Source organism: Silene latifolia, chromosome 9 (assembly GCF_048544455.1).
Source record: "Silene latifolia isolate original U9 population chromosome 9, ASM4854445v1, whole genome shotgun sequence".
NCBI classification, from domain to species: domain Eukaryota; kingdom Viridiplantae; phylum Streptophyta; class Magnoliopsida; order Caryophyllales; family Caryophyllaceae; genus Silene; species Silene latifolia.
In genome coordinates this window covers 190,498,625-190,517,317 of record NC_133534.1, presented here as the reverse complement: position 1 = coordinate 190,517,317, position 18,693 = coordinate 190,498,625, and positions in this window count along the sequence as shown.

Below are 18,693 nucleotides of genomic sequence, written 5' to 3'. Positions count from 1 at the left end.
TTGGGACACGCCGGCTTTTATAGAAGGTTTATAAAGGACTTTTCCAAAATTGCTAACCCCTTGTGCAAGCTCTTGCACAAAGATGCGGAGTTCTTGTTTGATGATGATTATAGGAGAGCATTCGACTTATTGAAGGAAAACCTTGTATCGGCTCCAATCATTCAATCACCAAGGTGGGATCGTCCATTTGAAATCATGATGGATGCAAGTAATTTTGTTATTGGGGCCGTGTTGGGCCAAAAAGAAGACAATGCTTCTTATGTCATTCAATATGCTTCCTCCCTTCTCAACGATGCTCAAAAGAATTACACTACAACCGAGAAGGAATTTTAGGCGGTGGTATATGCTATTGAGAAGTTTTGGTCTTACTTATTAGGTGTCAAGGTGATTGTCTACACCGACCACAAAGCCATCACTCAACTTGTGGGCAAGAAAGACACCAAACCGAGGCTTATGTGGTGGGACCTCCTATTAAGTGAATTTGACATTGAAATAAGGGAGAATAAGGGGTTGGTAAATGTTATGGCCGATCACCTTAGTCGGTTACATCTTGATAATCAACAAATGCAAGGATGCGGGTAGTTGATGGAAGTTTGCCTCATGAATCTCTTTATGCATTAAGGATGACGAAACCTTGGTATGCCAACATGGTTAATTACATGGTGACTAAGAAATTGCCTACTTCTTTGTCAACAAGTCAAAGGAACAAGATTAAAGCCGATTCCCGGTTTTACATATGGGATGATCCCTATCTATGGAAAATGTGTCAAGACCAAGTTATCCGCCGATATGTGCCGGATGTGGAGATACCACCTATTCTCAAACATTGTCATGAATATGCATGCGGAGGTCACTTTGGACCCCAAAGGATGGCTAAGAAGATACTTGAAAGCGAGTTCTATTGGCCAAACATTTTCAAGGATGCCCACATCTTCACAAAGACTTGTGACAAGTGCGAACGGGTTGGAAACATATCAAGGAGGAATGAAATGCCTCAATAACCCATGCTCTACTTGGAGATCTTTGATGTGTGGGGGATAGACTTTATGGGGCTATTCCCCAAATCGAATGTCTACCTCTGCATTCTTTTGGCAGTGGACTATGTCTCGAAATGGGTTGAAGTCATACCAACCCGGAATGATGATGCATGAACCATTTCAAGTTTTGTACAAAGCCACATTTTCTATAGGTTTGGGTATCCAAGGGCATTGATAATTGACCGAGGCACTCGCTTTTGCAACCGAATCATGGGTGGTTACTCAAGAAATACATGGTCATACATAAAGTCTCCACCGCTTACCACCCCCAAACAAATAGGCAAGCGGAGGTGTCTAATCGGGAGATCAAGGGTATCCTAGAGAATACGGTGAAACCCGATAGAAAAGATTAGAGTCGAAGGTTGAACGACGCTCTTTGGGCATATCGCACCGCTTACAAGACCCCATTTGGTATGTCCTCGTACCAGGTCATTTATGGCAAGGCATGTCACCTGCCTTTGGAAGTAGAGCATAAGGCCTATGGGGTAATCAAGTCTTTCAATCAAAGCCAAGATGATGCAGGCCTCCATAGAAAGCTATAACTTCAAGAGATTTAGGAAATTCGTCTTGATTCTTACGACAATGCCGCCATATACAAGGAGAAATCAACAATATAGCATGACCGGATGATAAGTCGTAGGGAGTTCAAGGAAAGTAGCAAAGTCCTTGTCTTCCAAAATAGGCTCAAATTATTCTCCGAAAAGCTAAGGTCACGATGGTTCAGACCATACATTGTGCGGAAGGTCCATTCTCATGGAGCGGTTGAGGTTGAAAACCCAAGTACGGGGAAGATGATAAAAGTGAATGGACAACGTCTCAAAGCTTATCATGAGGGAATAGAACCACAAATGGTGGAAGAAGTCTGTTTGGAAGACCCCATTTATCAAGCATGATAAAATGAAGCACTAAGTCGAGCCATCGACATTAAAAATATGGCAACCTTTGTAAATACATTCTCTTTAGCGTAAAATAAGAAAGGATTCAATAACCCTCTAATTAAACTCCTTTAATTTTATATCTAAATTACTCATTAAAATAGATGTTGATCTTATGCATGCGTAACATAAGATAAATAGAAAAGTAAGAACAAAGTTCCTTACATTGATGAAATCGGTTTATAGGGCACAAGTAAGAACACCTTTTCTATACTTGTTCTTGAGCAATAATGTAAATGGATGATCCTCCTTAGTCTCAATAGTGTGAGAACCTCCTTTCAATTGCACCAAGATAACCCTTAAATCCAATAATATATGGACTAGATACTATTCTTGGAAACCCTTAAAATACAATCTAATATTGCTAATTTTACTACCTTAGTAAACTTATGTAAATATTAAATGTATGAACAATTTTCTTACTTCAACTTTTTTAGAGAGAATGAGAGAATGTATATGAATAATGTGTAATTAGAGAGTCAAAATAAAATGAGAACTTATCCTCATTTTGAAAGGGTGGCCGGGTAGGGTGAAGAGAAGGGGGCATGGCCTTTGCTTTACCCTTTTTGTCTTACCCAAAATATGTAGGGTTTAGACTTGTAAGAATAGGCAATGATTGTGTTCTTAAACAATTTAAAACAATTAATAAACCATCCTAATGTTGGAATAAGTGTCCTCCGACAATAATGCGATCACAACTGTTGATCATAATGATCACATGTTTAAATCTCATTTTAAGAACACATGTGGGAAGTAATATTTTACAATCAACTGGTCCACACATATCGGTAATGATTGGCTGACTAGAGTTTGACATTACTGTCGTGCGACGGTGGTAATCAGTTGATCCCCTTAGGTCATACCTATAGGGAAATACTCTTAATTGATTATTTAATTAATCGTATGCCGATACGTGTTAATTAAATTACTTAAAATTGACGGATGATTTTGTGAGTAAAGTTAACGTGTCTTATTGTAATTCGGTTAAATTAGATACTGTCGAAGTAATCGAATTGTTTTATTACTTAGATAAAATTATTGTTTACGAAACAATTGAAATTGAAATTGAATAATTTATTATAAATACAAAACGTTGTAATTTATAATTTGATAAACCGTTTTGGTACAAGTAATTACGAATTACTAGTCGATTTTGTATATGACATATTTTATGAGTATGTTGATTTTTAATATGTTAAAAAATACATTACAATTTCACATGTCAAGTAACATGTCACATATGTCACAATTGACAAATGAGAAAATAAATTGGACCTTTCATTTTATGATGGGTGTACCGAAAATAGGGAGGATTAGGGTTTTAAATTGTGTTAATTATTTTAAATGGAACATAATTAACACAATTTTGAGGCGTGCGTTCACTCATGGACGGTTCGAAAAGATGATTCATGTCAGCCGACCCCAACTCATTTTGGGATTAAGGCTCTGATGTTGTTGTTGTTGTATTTTCAATGGAACATAATGATTACGCCTTATGTCTAGCCATGCAACCCTACAAGCTTTTGTGAAGAGCATCTTTTGCATGCATTGGCTCCCTAATAACTCACCCCCAACCGGTTTTTCAACTAATAAAATGGCAATGGTTTTTCCTCTATAATTATTCACTACCTTACCTAATATTTTCCAGTGTTAGAAAATTATTACACTCTCTATAATTTGTGAAAACTTAGAGAAAGAAACCTCACAATATTACTCCCCTTGTCCAAAATTTTCATAGGCTAATAAATCAATTTTTGTGTCATTTTTAAGTAAGATTAATATTATTACTAGTTCATAATAATATTGGTTATTAAGGGTATTCCTTAGGTATATGCTTTTGGGAGAGGTTCTAATTTGAACCTTGTTCATCCATTGTTGGAAAGCTCAAAAACTAACAAGAAGGAGATCTTGTTGGTGCCCAAAAATCCGAAACACAAGTGTAAGAAGTGATGATTTCTTCTCTACTTTGTTTTATGTTTGCATGCATAAGATCTTGTATTTATTTTATGACCAAATAAATTAATTCATATATGAATATGTAAACTTATGCGATTAATGAATCCTAACAAGATTCTTGCACATAGAAACATATGATCATCTACTTAAAGTGATCCAATAGAAAATAATAATGATAGGATTCATTATATGTCCACAAGCTTGAAGCTTGTGTATGATCAGTTATAAAGTGATGTTGAGTTGATGAACTCTTCTAAAGGAATGTCCATTACCAAGTAACAATCTAAAATCTATTAGTCAATTTATGAGATAGTCCTCCTTCTACTTCAAAATCATTATTTGTGTCTCATAAGCTATCTTTGAATATCTAGTGTATTTATTCTAAAGATAAAGTGGGAGAAAAAATGAAGACACAAAGAATACAAAGAATAATTTGTATGCTTGAGTAAATGAGATCTACGAAAAAAAAAAAAAGAATGATTTGTATACCAAAATAGATAGTATACATGAATAGATGAGATCTATGGTCTTGAATAGATGAGATCTACATGACAAAAGAGACCAAATGAAGTAATCAAAAGAATATGTTCTTATGATAACTACACGAGGAGACCAAAAGAAAGTTCTTGAATGAAAATGACTAAAGAAAGTCTCAACAAGAGATTGTGCTAGTTTATGACCTAGATATGAATAGAGTTTCAATATTGATATTTACTTAAGAGCCTAAATGAAACAAAGTTGCATCCTTGAATATAAATGAGATTTATGATTAAAAGTTACAAAGAAAGATATACCGATATCTACAAGAGCTAAGTTAATTGGTAACCACGCTAGTGTCGTTACTTAAACCTTATTATGAAATTGAATGGTTAAACCTCTTTCCGAAAAGGGTATTTTGAGAAGGACGTGTATTAAATGGGATTTCACTTTTAAATAATGACATTGCTACGCATCATTATAAAAATGAATGAGTTAGAGATTAAAATCTCTTTCCATAAGTTTAAGATTGAAATCTTTTCAAAATAGGTATTTTGAAAAGATATGTTGGGAACATATATGGTTTTATCTTAATAACTTGGCAAAGCAAAATGTATTTCAATTCTTGAAATGTTTCGATTGAGTAGTCAAATACGAAACATGTGGAATTGAGTGGGAGTTTGAAATTATCATGTGAAGACATGAAATATAGTGGGAGCAATCATCTTGTAAAATTTATAACTCATTACTCATTGAGAATGACGAGCTAGTACTATCTTTCACAAAGAAGTATTTGAGTTTTTAATTCTGGATGAAAATGGACTAAGATGAATCCAATCACAACGTGGGATGTTGGATAGGCATTGAGATATGCACGTCAAATCAACAAGAAACGTAGGTTATTCATATCGATGAAAATGTAATTACCATAAGCAGTCACGGTCATTCATTGAACCTAAGAATGGTTGATTACATGATTAAAGATTTCTAATGTTTCCGCCATTAGAATAATCATGCACATGTCCAATAATGAATCATATGCTTAAGAACATGATGAATCATTTGTAAGCCATATAAGAATCGTCATGAATTCTCGAGGAGAACTAATGAGCTATTCTAGTGTTTGATAGAACACTCTATTATGTGACAAGAAGTTGCACATATTGAAGTTTCAAAAACGCGTAAGGATTTATGAAAATCCTAAGCTATTTAAGCTAAAAGGAGAAATAAGAAGTTTGAAAAGATACTTGGTTATAGTAAGAAGTTACTCAAAACTAGTATTTTCAAATTTGCTAGGACTTATGAGAAGTGTTAGGCTAATCATCTTGACAATTGTTGCAAGATCCTACAAAACATATACCTAGTACATTATGAGTTGGAAGAACGCTTGACCAGTGTGAGTTATGTCGTCCACCATAATTCGTTTGTTATGTGATAAACAACAAGAAAGTTCTCTCAAAATAAAGAACCTAAACCTAGTTTGGGAAACTAGATATGTACTTGGTGAGATTCATGCTATGTAAGACAAACATGAAGATAAAGGAAAATGCAAATCAAGGGTTTGAACACATGGACACATGGTGTGTTAAAATCATGTTGCAAATGACTAGTGTTTACACACTTACTATATACATCACAAGGTTGTAATATGGTATTGACTACCCGAATATGATGTCCACATTTGTCGTTTGAGTTATTATTAACTCATCTTATACTTTGTTACATCCAAATGGTTTGTAGAGACAATTGAACCCCGTTAAAGTGAACACGGATTAACCTTGTATTCGCCCATAGTCACTTACATGAGGTGACGTCTCGAAGTGACTAGAGTGTGATGCGATTGATGGCAAGTTCAAGTGCCATGGAGTCATGTGAGATGACTAGTCGATCACATAGGCAGACTGTTAGGAACACTTTGTCGGGCTAATGATCGCTTATAGAGTTCTGGCAAATTTATATAGCTTGGTCGTGGCGAGAGCTACTATAGTATTCAAATGAGTCAATTCTTTGACTAAAGACCTGTTAGCCTAAGGTGGCACAGTTTCAGATTAACTTTGATTTATGTTACTACGACCTTCGTAAATGGGGTCAAATGGGCATATTTTGGGTTATGATGGGTGTGGCTAATCGAAGGGAATAGTGCGATAAGAATTGTCCACCCCTTGTCAGGGTTAAAACAATATCTCAGGGTCACTCGAGGAAAAATGAACTGGAAATGCGTGGCCACGCTCAGAAGGTATCTATGGTAGATAATTCTGATCAATCAGTTATTCTCCAGATCGAGGAAACCATTCTCGATATGATCACTTACAAATACGACCCGAAAGACACCTTGCATTGAGTGAGAGATAGTAATAGGACAAGAGAATTGGTGACGCACACTTGTCGAGGACAAGTAGGAGATTGTTGGAATAAGTGTCCCCCGACAATAATGCGATCACAATTGTTGATCATAATGATCACATGTTTAAATCTCATTTTAAGAATACATGTGGGAAGTAATATTTTACAGTCAACTGGTCCACACATATCGGTAATGATTGGCTGATTAGAGTTTGACATTACTGTCGTGCGACGGTGGTGATCAGTTGATCCCCTTAGTTCATACCTATAGGGAAATACTCTTAATTTATTATTTAATTAATCGTATGCCGATACGTGTTAATTAAATTACTTAAAATTGACGGAAGATTTTGTGAGTAAAGTTAACGTGTCTTATTGTAATTCGATTAAATTAGATACGGTCTATCGAATTGTTTTATTACTTAGATAAAATTATTGTTTACGAAACAATTGAAATTGAAATTGAATAATTTATTATAAATACAAAACGTTGTAATTTATAATTTGATAAACCGTTTTGGTACAAGTAATTACGAATTACTAGTCGATTTTGTATATGACATATTTTATGAGTATGTTGATTTTTAATATGTTAAAAAATACATTACAATTTCACATGTCAAGTAACATGTCACATATGTCACAATTGACAAATGACAAAATAAAATGGACCTTCCATTTAATGATGGGTGTACCGAAAATGGGGTGGGTTAGGGTTTTAAATTTTGTTAATTATTTTAAATGGAACATAATGATTAAGGCTTATTTCTAGCCATGCAACCCTACAAGATTTTGTGAAGAGCATCTTTTGCATGCATTGGCTCCCTAATAACCCACCCCCAACCGATTTTTCCACTAAGAAAATGCCAATGGTTTTTCCTCTATAATTATTCACTACCTTGCCTAATATTTTCCAGTGTTAGAAAATTATTACACTCTCTACAATTTGTGAAAACTTAGAGAAAGAAACCTCACAATATTACTCCCCATGTCCGAAATTTTCAAGGACCAATAAATCAATTTTTGTGTCATTTTTAAGTAAGATTAATATTATTACTAGTTCATAATAATATTGGTTATTAAGGGTATTCCTTGGGTATATGCTTTTGGGAGAGGTTCTAATTTGAACCTTGTTCATCCATTGTTGGAAAGCTCAAGAACCAATAAGAAGGAGATCTTGTTGGTGCCCAAAAATCCGAAACACGAGTGTAAGAAGTGACGATTTCTTTTCTACTTTGTTTTATGTTTGCATGCATAAGATCTTGTATTTATTTTATGACCAAATAAATTAATTCATATATGAATATGTAAACTTATGAGATTAATGAATCCTAACACCTAATACTCCATAATTTCGGTCACTATATATAATATGGAGTCCATTTTATTTTTTGTCAATTATCATTTTGTAATGTTGTGTGACATGTGACAATTCACATGTTACTAGTCTTGCTAATTTACATTTAACAACTTAAATGTCATTTATAAAATGAACAAATTAATTTTATCTAATTAAAAGGTAATTCATAATTATATGAAATAAAATGGATCAAGTTAATATAACCTACAACCCTTTTGTAGTTATAATTAACCAATCTCTCTTAATTGTTTCATAAACAAATTTTAGTAATATAACATTTTAATTATTAAAATGAATCTTATTTAATCGAATTAAAATAAGATATATATTCTCACTCACAAACGTAAATTGTTCAATTTTAAGGAACTAATTAATATGTATCATCATACAATTAATTAATTTATCTATTAAGAGAATTGTCCTTTAGGTGTGACCTTAAGGGATCAACTGATCACCACCGTCAAAGGACGGTAATGTTAAATTCTAGTTAGTCAATCATTACTGATTAATGTTGATCAGTTGATGTATAAAAATGAATCATCCCTTTATGTATTCTTATTATGAGTTTTAATAATGTGATCGCACTATTGTTGAGGACACATACTCCAACAATCTCTCACTTGTCCGAGACAAGTGTGTGTCACCAATTCTCTTGTCCTATTACTATCTCCCACTCAATACAAGGTGTCTTGCAGGTCGTCTTTGCAAGTGATCATATCAAGAGTGGTTTCCTCGATCTGGAGAGTAACTGTCTGACCGGAGTTATCTACCGTAGATACCTTCCGAGCGTGGCCATGCATTTTCAGTTCACTACTCCTCGAGTGGCCCTGAGATTTTTAAATAACCCTGACAAGGGGGTGGACAATTCCTATTGCACTATTTCCTTTGTCTAGCCACAACTCATCATGACCCAAAAGATGCCCATTTGACCTCATTTACGAAAGTCGTAGAGCATAATTTAAAGTCACTCAAAAACTGTGCTAACTTGGGCAAACAGTCTCTAGTCAAAGAATTGACTCAAAAAGAATACTATACTAGCTCTCGCCACGACCGGGCTATATGAATTACCAGAACTCTATAAGCGGTCACTGCCCGACAAAGTGTCTCTTATAGTCTGTCTATGTGATCGACTAGTCATCTCTTATGACTCTATGGCACTTGAACTTGCCATCAATCTAATCACACTCTAGTCACTTAGAGACGTCACCTCATATGAGTGACCAGGGGCAATTACTAAGTTAATCCAGTTCACTTTAATAGGGTTCAATGTTGTCTCAACAACCTATTTGGATATAACAAAGTAATAGATGAGTTTAAGAAACTCAAACGATAAATGCGATTATCATATGAGTAGTCAATACCATATTACTACTTCATATCTTATAATCTAAAGTGTACATTTCACAATTATCAAGGTGAAATAAAAGCTTGGTTAGTGGATATTCCATGTATCCATTCATTCCAACTTTATGAATTGCTATTTCCTTCTATTCAATGTCATTTCTAATGTCATGAACTTTTCTAAGTACATGTCTAGGCTTCTCCATAGACTTGGGCTCTTTAACTTGAAAGATGCTCCCACTGTCATCATATAACTTGTGATAAAATACTTGGTGGAAGGGTCTACCTATAGTCCCTTTATGAACCACCTTATCACAATGTACTCAGACTCCATTTGTAGAATTTTGCATTGATTGATTCTAAAAAAAATTTCTAGTCATTTATTCCTGCGTTAATAAAATTAGCCTAGAATTTCAATAAATCCTTATAGGTTTGGATACTAGAGTTTGTGTAACCCTTCAACACAATTTAGTATGTCGTCCAAACACAAGAACGGATCCTCAGTCCTTCTCAGGATTTATAATTGATGTTCTTAAAGGCTTTCAAATGACTTTTATATGAAATAACTTGTCATTGACTCATTATGCTCCAAGCATATGATTCATCATGGCATGTGCATATATTGGCATACATGATCGTTCTAATGGCGGAAACATTAGCAATCGATTTTATGTGATCAACAAATCATGGGGTTTAGTGAATGACTATGACTCTATCATAATAATTCCACTTTCATCTAAATGAATAACCTCCTCTACCTATGTTGATATTAAACAGATAAAGAATATTGTCAACATAAGATATCTAAGTGCCAATTTAAAATTCTATATATAATGATAGATTTGAAATTTTAGAATGCATCATGTCTTTTTTCATCGAGAATTGAAAACAAAAACACTCCTTCATCGACGGTAGTGTTAGCATGTCCTCCTCAATGACATTAACATGAAAGACATTTTCTCCTACTGACTTTCACGTCTAAACATGACAATATTGACTCCCACTTAAATCCACATATACTCATGGCTTCTCGACAACTCGAGTTAAACCATTTTCTTATCACATAATTTGAGATGATCATTGCAATTTTTTAGTGTTGATTAAAACCTTGTGTTTATGTCACACATGCACACCCTTTTCTAAATACCTATTTTGAAATTGGTTTTAACATCTAACTTGATTATTCATACTATGAGGTGTAGCAATGATGATATGGATCTTAGCATAGTTACTCTTTAACTTAGCTTTGTAGACAACTCAATGTCTATCTATGCAACTCTTATGCACAGATTTCACTTTGGTTCATTAGGCTCTTATGTAAATTGAATTGAAATTTCTTGATACAACCACTTCATAATCTTTATTGAAGAACACTTTCTTTTGGTCTCCTCACTAATCTTGAATTGAACCTAAGAAGCTTTCTTTTGGTCTCCTCACTAGTCTCTAGTTTAACCTAAAAGCTTTGTTTTGGTCTTCTCAATAGTCTCGAGTTTGACCTAAGAAGCTTTCTTTTGCTCTCCTCACTAGTCTCGAGTTTGACCTAAGATGCTTTCTTTTGGTCTCCTCACTTGTCTCTAGTTTGACCTAGGAAGCTTTCTTTTGGTCTCCTCATTAGTCTCGAGTTTGACCTAAGAATCTTTCTTTTGGTCTCCTCACTAGTCACGAGTTTGACCTAAGAAGCTTTCTTTTGGTCTCCTCACTAGTCACGAGTTTGTTGCTAATTTTCTCCCACTCTATCTTTTGACAAATACACCTATTTTTCTCGAAATATATATAAGCAACAAACAATTTGATACTTAAACTTGTGAATGAAGAAAATATCGCACATTATGACCTAAATAGATGACCCTCTTGTAATGGCATTGTAATCTAGTAGTAAGATAGACTAACCTTTATAAGATAAAGGATTGGATTTATATCCATGTCTTATACAATTTTGGGGTCTTAAGCCCTCCCATAGCTCGTATGGAGTCTCATAAGTGGTTACAAGTCTTAACTATAAGTGGTGTTTTCAATTGGTTTATTAAATTCCCTACCTTGAGTTCAAATAACTCCATTTGACTTTACAATCGTTCTTTCTTATCTTAAATAAGATTTGATATTTAGTCATAAAAGCGTAAGAGGGAATCAAATTCGTGGCTTATGAACTCATTACAATGATCCAATTATTGTAATTCTTTTATGATCAATTTAAGTCAAATCAATTTATGTTGTTGATGTAAAAGGTGTGTAATGACAAGTTTTTAGAACAAAGAAAACTCCATAAACCGAATGACTTGGGTTGAAAGCCAAGTCATTAAAATTCATACAACCATTGTTTGCAAAATGGAAATACAACAAATTTCCATGTCCAACACGGAAATCAAAACAAGTTCTAAAACAACAAGTCAAAATACAGTAATGCAAAGAAAATAATACAAAATAAAAGCCAAGCTTCCATAGGTCTTCAACCATGGGCGGCTACCCTAGCATCCCTTTGTTGAAGATTTTCCTCAAGCTTGCTTGTCCTTGCCTTTGTCTTTGCTCACATGCCCTATAATACATTAAAGGGGGGTCAAAATCACAACTTGTATCTTAATACCAAAGTTGGGATTTATATCAATAACAGTTGGGATTTATATCAATAACACAATGGATTAGAGAATTTATTACCTACTGGAGTCACACGTCCAGCTTGGACATCTCTTAGATACTTTGGATAATTACGTTTCCAATGGCCCGTACCACAACAATAGTGACACTTATCTTCGGAAGAAGCACCCTTTTTAGGCTTGGAAGAGCTATTCCCAATAGCTTTCCCTTTGCCCTTATTGGGAGTGGGTTTCTTACCCTTTCTAGCGCTTTTCTAGAATTTCCCTTTGCTCGTATTATTAATATTGAGCACATCCTTGGTCGTACTCACATTGAGACCCATGTCTCTCTCGGCTTGTACAAGCAAGTTGTACAATTCATGGAAAGGGGTTTTCATGTTTTGCATATTGTACTTTACCCTGTACTGAACATATGCTTTGATGCGATTCAAGGAATGAAGAACTCGGTCAATAACGAGCTGTTCGGGAATTTTAATCCCTTGTAAATTGAGCGTCTCAACATGCTCAATCAATTTGAGCACATGAGGGCTAACCTTTTGACCCTCCTTGATGTTGAGCTCAAAGAATGCGGAGGCCGCCTCATATTGGATTATCCTAGGAGCTTGTGAAAACATGGTCACAAGTTTGGTGTAGATCTCATAGGCGGTGCCTATCTTAATAGCAGTCCTTTGGAGACCGGCTTCCATATAGAAGATCAAGACATTCTTGATCGCGGCCGATTCCTTTAGGTAAGCCTCATAGGCCTCCCTAACTGCAGCGGATGACTTAGTAGTAGGTGTAGCGGGAGCGGCTTCGGTAAGGTAACGAAGCTTGTCGTCACCTTCCGCGGCCAAACGGAGTTGCGCATCCCAATCGGCAAAGTTAGTCCCATTCTTATCAAGTTTACATCGATCCATAAAGGATCGGAGCCAAGAAGCATTAGTGAATGATGGAGCGGTTCCACTTGTGGAAGGGATGAAATCGGAATTACCATTGCGAATTAATCAAATTGACTACAAAAAGGAATTGAAGGAAAAAATAAACATTTATCATTTTACTTGTAATCATTTTTAACAAGGTTTAAAAAAAATATGCATTTATATAATGACCTCGCACCTAAATTATATAAATGTTTCCGAGATCCATCTTTACACAAACATGGGCACGGGAAATCGATATTGTTGAAAAATCTATATCTCTTTACTCAACATATTCATATATGTTATAATTTTAATTTAGTCATAAAATTAAAAGGTGATCTTATGCATGCAAACAATAAAAGATTTAAAGAAGAAATCATCATCATACATTGAGTTTTCGGTTTATATGGGCACAAGTGAGTTCTCCTACTCACTTGTTCTTGAGCTTCCTTTAATGGATGAACTAGGATTCAAGTAGAGAATCCCTCCCAAGGTTTTATACCCAAGATAACAACTTAATAAAATTAATATTATTATTACTAGAACAATATTAATTTTGTGTAAAAATTGACCCAAAATATTATTTGGTCTCTCTATTTTTCGGTTAAGAGAGAGGGAGGAGAAGGAAGATTTTATCTTTCTAAAATTCTAATTTTTAGATGATGAATGAATAAGACACTAGACTATTTGATAGTGTATATTAGGTAAAGTAATAAGAAAAACCCATGGTTTTTCTCATCACAAAACCGGGTGGAAGGGGGGAGGTTTTGATGCCCAATGCATGAACAAAGTGTTCTTCACAATGACCACTAGGTTTGCATGGCTAGTTTTTAGGTAAATCATTATGCTTACCACTCACTAAATAAACATAATAATTTTCTAATACTCCCCATTATTTCGGTTTACATGGATAAAATGGACTCCATTTTATCTTTGTCAAATTGTCATATGTCACATAAAATTGTTATGTATTTTTAACATATTAAAAATCAACGCATTAATAAAAATACATCATATACAAAAATCGACTTAGTAATTCATAATTACTTGTACCAAAATATTTTACCAATTATAAATCACAACATCTTGTATTTATAATAATTTATTCATTCAAATGCAATTGTTTCTTTAAACAATAATTTCATCTAAGTAATAAAACAATTCGATTACTTAGACCGTATCTTATTTAATCAAATTACAATGAGACACGTAAATATTACTTCCAAAATCGTCCGTAAATTTTAAGTAATTTAATTGACACGTATCGTCATACGATCAATTAAATGATCAATTAAGAATGTTATCCTTTAGGTATGACCTAAGGGGATCAACTGGTCACCACCGTCTCACGACAGTAATGTCAAACTCTAGTCAGCCGATCATTACCGATATGTGTGGACCAGTTGACAGTAAAATATTAATTCCCAATTGTATTCTTTACAATGAGACTTAAACATGTGATCATCATGATCAACAGTTGTGATCGCATTATTGTCGGAGGACACATATTCCAACAATCTCCCACTTGTCCTCGACAAGTGTGCGTCACCAATTCTCTTGTCCTATTACTATCTCCCACTCAATGCAAGGTGTCTTTCAGGTCGTACTTGCAAGTGATCATATCGAGAGTGGTTTCCTCGATCTCGAGAATAACTGATTGACCGGATTTATCTATCATAGATCTCTTCCGAGCGTGGCCACGCATTTCCAGTTCATTACTCCTCGAGTGGCCCTGAGATATTGTTATAACCCTGATTAGGGGTGGACAATTCCTATCGCACTCATTCCCTTCGACTAGCCACATCCATCATAACCCAAAATATGCCCATTTGACCCCATTTACGAAGGTCATAGTAACACAAATCAACGTTAATTTGAAACTGTGCCATCTCAGGTGAACAGTCTTTAGTCAAAAGAATCGACTCATTAGAATACTATAGTAGCTCTCGCCACGACCAGCCTATATAAATTTGCCAGAACTCTATAAGCAGTCATAAGGCCCGACAAAATGTTCCTAATAGTCTGCCTATGTGATCGACTAGTCATTCTCATATGACTCTATGGCACTTGAATTTGCCATTAATCACATCACACTCTAGTCACTTCGAGATGTCACCTCATGTAAGTAACTATAGGCAAATACAATGCTAATCCGTGTTGACTTTAACGGGGTTCAATTGTCTCTACAACCCGTTTGGATGTAACAAAGTATAAGGTGAGTTAATAATAACTCAAACGACAAATGTCGACATCACATTCCGGTAGTCAATACCATATTACAACCTTGTGATGCATATCTTAAGTGTGTAAACACTTGTTTGATTGCAATAGAAGTTGAACATACCATGTGTCCATGTGTTCAAACTTCTTATAATCGCATTTTTCTTTACGTTCATGTTATCTTCTCATAGCATGAACCTTACCAAGTACACATTTAGGTTCCCAACCTCGGTTTCGGTTCTTTATCTTGAAATAACTTCCATGTCGATTATCACATAACGAACGAATTTGTGGTGAATGATATAACTTGTACTAGTCAAGTACTCCACCCACATACAATGCACTAGGTATATGTTTTGTAGAGTCTTGCAACAATTGTCAAGATGATTAGCCTAGCACTTCTCACAAGTCCTAGCATAATAGGAAAAATTAGTTTTGAGTAACTTCTTATTCAACTAAGTATCTTTCCAAAACTTTTATTTCTCTTTTTAACTTGAAAGGCTTAGGATTCTCATAAATCCTTACATGTGTTCGAACTGCAATATGTGCAACCTCTTGACACACAATAGAGTCTTCTGTCAAACACTGAAATCGCTCATCGGATTCTCCTCGAGAATTCATGACGTTTCTTACATGGCTTCCCAATGATCCATCATGCTCTTATGCATATGATATATTTTGGACATGTGCATGATTATTCTAATGGCGGAAACATTAGTAACCTTTAATCATGTCTTCAACTATTCTTAGGTTCAAGGAATGACCATGACTGCAATTTTCATTTACATGAATAACCTACGTTTCTTGTTGATTCGATGTGAATGTCTCAATACTTATCCAACATCTCATGATGTGATTGGATTCATCATAGTCCATTTTCATCCAGAATTGAAAACTCAAATACTTCTTTGTGAAAGAATAGTATTAGCTCGTCATTCCCAATGAGTAATGAGTTATAAATTTTTACAAGATGATTGCTCCCACTAAATTCCATGTCTTCACATGATATCTTCCAACTCCCACTTAATTCCACATGATTCGCAATTGACTACTCAATTGGAGCCTTTGAGAGTAGAGACATCATGGGGATGGGAAGCATGAGTCGAGTAGCGGTCTTGACGCCGGATTGCTATATATAGGTATGTGGTCATCATCATCATCGTCTTCCTTGGTTTCGTTTGTGTAACACCTTCATACACTAAGTGCCTTACCAGGACCACCAAATGCATGTGAATGCTACCATCTCGGTTACCCGAGTTAATGTACATCAAATAGACAATTAAGAAACATACTTTATTAAGTTAAGTTAAAGCGATACGTGTCCAATACAAAAACAGTTAAAGAAAATACAATTGTTCTAAAAATGCCAAACCAACTAAGTAAATAAATGTTTAACGACACAGCAGAAGACTTCTAGACATCTCGTGCTAACTCAACCAAGCTATCCATGCACGTCCTGAAGGAAATGTAGATCTATATACATTCTTACATACTCATATATGTATAAATTAATTTGTCATAAATTAAATATGGAACTTATGCATGCAAACAAATGATAAAATAGAGGAGAAATCATGTCCTTACATTGGTTATTTCGGTTTAATGGGCACAAGAGAGATCACCTTTCTCTCTTGTTCTTGAGCTTTCCCTTATGGATGAACCAAGATCCAAGTATAGGATCTCTCCCTAAGCTTAATACCCAAGGCTTTCTCTTAATTCAAATTAATATTATAAGTACTAGTATAATATTAATCTAGTAGAAAATTGACCCAAAATTATTATGAACACTTAATAATTTCGGTATTATGGAGAAGAATAAGAGAGCTTTTTATCTCTCTAGAAATCTTATTTTTAGGATAATGGTTGAATGAATAATACACTAACTAAATCAAAGTAGTGTATATGGAAAAATATAAGACAAAACCTTTGCCTTTCTTTCTTGGAAAACCGGGTGGGAGGAGGTGTTTTGGGGAGCCAATGCATGCCCACATTTGTCTTCACAAGGTTTAATAGGGTTGCATGGCTACTCTTTCTTTTAATCATTATGTTTACCACTTATAATATAAACACAATATTAAGCCTAATACTCCTCCATTTTCGGCACTTTAGTTAATATGGATTCCATATTATTTTTGTCAATTGTCAATATGTCACATGTCACATAAATTTGTTATGTATTTTTAACATATTAAAAATCAACGTATTAATAAAAATACGTCACATACAAAAATCGACTTAGTAATTTCATAATTACTTGTACCAAAAATTTTTATCACTTATAAATCGTATTTATAATAATTCATTCAAATTTAATTGTTTCTGTAAACAATAATTTCATCCGAGTAATGATACAATTCGATTACTCAGACCGTATCTCATTTAATCACATTTCAATATGATACGTAAATTATACTTCCAAAATCGTCCGTCAATTTTCAAGTAATTTAATTAACTCGTAACGTTATACGATTAATTAAATAATCAATTAAGAGTGTTGCCCTATAGGTATGACCTAGGGGGTCAAATGATCACCACCGTCGCACGACAGTAATGTCAAACTCTAATCAGCCAATCATTACCGATATATGTTGACCAGTTGACAGTAAAATATTACTTCCCAATTGTATTCTTTATAATGAGACTTAAACATGTGATCATCATGATCAACAGTCGTGATCGCATTATTGTCGGAGGACACATATTCCAACAATCTCCCACTTGTCCTCGACAAGTGTGCGTCACCAATTCTCTTGTCCTATTACTATCTCCCACTCAATGCAAGGTGTCTTTCAGGTCGTACTTGCAAGTGATCATATCGAGAGTGGCTTCCTCGATCTGGAGAATAACTGATTGACCGGACTTATCTATCATAGATACTTTCCGAGCGTGGCCACTCATTTCCAGTTCATTACTCCTCGAGTGGCCCTGAGATATTGTTATAACCCTGACTAGGGATGGACAATTCATATCGCACTCATTCCCTTCGACTAGCCACAGCCATCATAACCCAAAATATGCCCATTTGACCCCATTTACGAAGGTCGTAGTAACACAAATCAAAGTTAATCTGAAACTGTGCCATCTTAGGCGAATAGTCTTTAGTCAAAAGAATCGACTCATTTGAATACTATAGTAGCTCTCGCCACGACCAGGCTATATAAATTTGCCAGAACTCTATAACCGGTCATTAGGCCCGACAAAATGTTCCTAACAGTCTGCCTATGTGATCGACTAGTCATCTCTCATGACTCTATGGCACTTGAACTTGCCATCAATCGCATCACACTCTAGTCACTTCGAGACGTCACCTCATATAAGTAACTATGGGCAAATACAATGTTAATCCATGTTCACTTTAACGGGGTTCAATTGTCTCTACAACCCGTTTGGATATATCAATGTGCAAGGTGAGTTAATAATAACTCAAACGACAAATGTCGACATCACACTCGGGTAGTCAATATCAAATTACAACCTTGTGATGCATATTGTTAGTGTAAACACTTATTGATTGCAATAGAAGTTTAACATGCC